Source organism: Neomonachus schauinslandi, chromosome 8, assembly GCF_002201575.2.
Source record: "Neomonachus schauinslandi chromosome 8, ASM220157v2, whole genome shotgun sequence".
Taxonomy (NCBI): domain Eukaryota; kingdom Metazoa; phylum Chordata; class Mammalia; order Carnivora; family Phocidae; genus Neomonachus; species Neomonachus schauinslandi.
In genome coordinates, this window is record NC_058410.1 from 72191049 (window position 1) to 72195275 (window position 4227).

A 4227-nucleotide genomic window follows, 5' to 3' on the forward strand; every position below is an offset into this window, starting at 1 on the left:
TATTTGTAAAAAAAAAAAAAAAATTGTAGAGCTTTAAAAGCCTCAAAAATCTTTCTCTCTCTTATAACCATCATGTTATATATTATGAGTCAACAACAACAAAATAATTGCAGCTAAACACCAAAGACAGAAAACCAGGGAATTGGAATTAGACACAATCATGGGAGTAAGGCAACTACTGGGACTCTGAGGTACAGAAAGTCAAAGGACTCACAGTCAGGCAGTAGGAAGGTGCATCTAGAATGTTTGTTAGTAGGAACTGGAGTCCTAGCCCTTAGAGGGAGGGGAGTAGAAGAAGAAGTATGAACAATGCAATTCCTGGACCAAGATTATGGGCCATTAACTGAGGGGCTGGATTATTCCCTCATCCATTCCTCTAGATTGTCTCTTCCTCTTGTTTCTCAAAGTCTGTAGTCCTCCGGAGCCATGTTTAGATGTATACCCGTGGCTCAAACCACCAGCCATTTTGCCATGTTTCCTAAGTTTACATTTCAACCCTAAGTTTTTTCTGGAGTTAGAGCTAAAAGCCCTTATAGGTCCACTTCATGTCACCTCATGGATGTATCACAGCATTTCAAATTCAAAATGTCCAGAACCTATTCTGCCCAGAACTTGTTCCTCTTTCCTATATCCCTTCATTTATCTATTAATTCTGTTAAACATATCCTGAATATCAAACATTTGCCAGGTTCTTAGGACTCAATAACAAATTAGATGTTCCCAGTCCATGAGAGATTTAAAGTCTAGTGCAAAAGTTCTCAGCCACGCCACAGAATGAAATTGCCTGGAATCTTGAAAAAGTACCAAAGCATGGGCCCTACTCTCAGATATTCTAATTTAATTGGTTTTTATCGAAAGAGAAAGCACATTCTTATTATTTTTAAAAAGCCCTCTAAGTTATTCTAATGTGTAGCTACAGTTGGAATACCTATCATTCATGTAAAAAGCATGGAAATTAACTTAGAGCTTTTACTTTCTACTACCTCCAACACCCAATTAGTTTACTGGCTCTTATGGGAATGCTTCAAGAACATTTCTTAAACTTCAGGTCCCATTGTCATTGTTCTTTCCACTGTCTTTGATCAGGTCACCCTAATTTCTCCAAAAATTTGGCAGTCATCTAACTTCTTTCCTTGTCACCAGTTTTTCCCTCTCAGATCTGCTCCCCAAATAACAGCAAGAGTGATTTTCCTCAAACATAATAATGACCATACAGAGATCTAATGATCTAACTCTAGTTGCATATATAAACATATAAAATAAATATATAAATAATGTATAATTCCAGAATAAAAACATTAAATGAAAAAAGGAAATCGTTTAAGTGTATGTGCAGTTTGATTCCATTTTAAGATCAAAAAGGCAAAAACAAATATATACATATATATGTATTTTTTAAATAAACTTCTTATTTAAGAAAGATTTACATAAAGAAAAGTACTCAAATTAAAACCACACAACCTGAAGAATTTTCACAAAGTTAACACAGGCACCAGGTTAAGAAATGAAATATTACTAACACCTCAGAAGTCTTTCCTTGTACCCCATGCCAATCATTTTTCTCTCCTCCTAGATATAACCATCTATATGACTTCAAATATAATAGATTTCCCTGTTTTAAACATTATGTAAATAGATCATATGGTATATATTCTTTTACAGCTGATTTCTTTTCAACAATGTTACATTTGTAGCTTTGCACAATGCCAGTATCACAGCCAATGAGATTTATCTGAGGCACGATTATTGCTAATTGAAAACTTTTCCCAGCATGTCTGGCTGGCTCATTTGGGGAAACATGTGACTCCTGATCTCCCAGTCATGGGTTTGAGCCCCATATTGGGTATAGAGATAAGTTTAAAATAAATGAACTTTGGGCGCCTGGGTGGCTCAGTTGGTTGGGCAACTGCCTTCGGCTCAGGTCATAATCCTGGAGTCCCAGGATCGAGTCCCGCATCAGGCTCCCTGCTCAGTGGGGAGTCTGCTTCTCCCTCTCCCGCTCCCCCCTCTCGTGCTCACTCTCTCTCTCTCTCAAATAAATAAAATCTTTAAAAATAAATAAATAAATGAACTTTAAAATAACAACAACATTACATTTGTGAAATTCATTCATGACATTGTATGTAGAAGTGATTTGTTCTTTTTCATTACTATATAGTATTCTGTGTAATAATATTCTAATTTATTTATCCATTCTACTAATGGCCATTTGGAGCACTTCCTGCTTTGGGCTATAACTGATAATACTGTTATGAATATTCTTAAACACGTATTTCAGGGCACTGAAGCATGCATTACTTTTTTTTTCCTCCAAGTTTTTACTTTAATTTCAGTTAGTTAACATTACAGTGTAATATTAGTTTCAGGTTTAATATTGTTGACAATGGTGCTATAAAAATCAGGGTGCATGTATCTCTTTGAATCAGTATTTTTGTAACCTTTGGGTAAATACCTAGTAGTGCCATTACTGGGTCATAAGGTAGATTTTTAACTTTTTGAGGAACCTCCATACTGTTTTCCAGAGTGGCAGCCATGGTGCATGGAGGGGTTTGCACTAATCTTCTGGGGAAGGGGCCTGTTGGGCTGGTCCTCAGGAACACTTACCCAAGAAAAGCAGCACCAGCAGAGCACAGAGGGGCAGGACTTGCTGTAAGCAAGTTAGGCAGCCCGTGTTGGTTCTGTGTTGTTTACTGAAGTTGGATTATGCTGAGGCGCAGGGGAGGGAAATGGTGCTAGCCTGCTCCTTTGTCCCCCGAGAGGGTTCTCCTTGCTTGCTGCTCTCTAGGAAGCACCTCCAGAAGAACGAGTAATTTCCTCTTGTGCATCCCAGGCATTTTTCAGATTGCTGTTTTCATGTTGTCTGTCTCCAGGTCGCTTGCCTGCTTGGAGCAACACAGTGCACTTTGGGCTCTGTCCCAGCCAAGTCTTCTGACTTTTAAAACTCCAAACTTTAGGGATGTGCTGTGGCAAGGGCCTGGTCTTCTGTGGGGGGGTCTTGCTGTACTGGGACAGATGCAGTTTTGACCAGGAAGGGCAGTCCTGCCAGAGTGCAGCGGTGTGGAATTTGGAGCAAAGCAGGCTGAACAGCCAGTGTCCAGATTAGCTGTCCTCAGCAGATGTCTCTGCACCTATGCTGAGGGGAGGGAAATGGAACCCACTGGTTCTTTTGTCCCCAGAGAGGTGGCTCTGTGAATGCCACCTCTCACAGATGTGCTCCAAGAAGAGTGAACAGTCTCTCCCCGTGCATCTCAGGTGATCCTCATTTCACCTAGTCTGCCCCATGGTTGTTTGCCTGCCCTCTCTCCAGGAGTAGGGAAGCACCCTCAGGCCTCTATCTTAGTCAAGCCCACCAACCTCTAAAACTCCAGTCTTTGAGTCCCACTGGTTGAAAACACTCACAAAAATCAGCCCCTCCCATTTTCCCAGCCAATGGCTTTGGGGAAGTGTTCTCCTTGTGTGTATCCCTGTATGCTCCACTCTCTCTCACCTTTCTCCATGACCATGTCTCTCTCCCCTCTGCAGCACCTGTGATCTGTTTCTCCCCCAAACCATGTCTCTGCACTTCCTACCTTCCTCGATGTGACTTCTTCTCTCCCTCTAGTTGTACAGTTTGTTCTATCAGTCCTCAGGTCGATTTCTTGGGTCTTCAGAATGATTTGATAGTTATCTAGCTGTGTTTGAGGGATGAGGCAGGCCTAGAGTCCTCTCACTATGCCACCATCTTAGCTCCCCCAACCGAGCCATGCATTTCTTTTGGGATATTTCTAGAAGTAGAATGGCTGTGTCATAGGGTATGCAAATGTTTAGTTTTAGTAGAAACGAACAGCTCTCCAAAATGGTTGTATGCTCTCAGCAAGAGTATTTAAGAGTTTATGCTCTCAGCAAGAGTATATAAGAGTTCCAGTTGCTTGATATCCTCACTGACAATTATAATTTTTAGTCTTTAATTTTAGCCTTTTGGAAGGTAGAACAATGGTATCCCATTTCCTTGATGACTAATGAAAATGAATACATTTCCATATGTTTGCTAACTGTTTGGATATATTCTTTGTGGAGTGTCAGATAACCATCTGCTTCAAATTGCCTTTGTTTAAAATCAGTTGACCATCTACAGGTCATATTCTGGACGCTATTATGTACATACATTTTTTAGTCATCCCACACTATTTTGATTACTGTAGCTTTTTAGTAAGTCTTGAAATATGATAATGGGAGTCTTCTGTTTCT

The 4227-nt window shown here is 40.1% G+C and overlaps 1 non-coding gene across 1 annotated transcript; it reads left to right on the forward strand.

Annotated features, from left to right (window-relative positions):
• Nucleotides 1-1692: 1692 nt before the first annotated feature.
• LOC123325542 lies at nucleotides 1693-1826 on the forward strand. Its single transcript, XR_006540486.1, has one exon. It is a non-coding gene; the product is annotated as a U4 spliceosomal RNA (small nuclear RNA).
• The last annotated feature ends 2401 nt before the right edge of the window (nucleotides 1827-4227 follow it).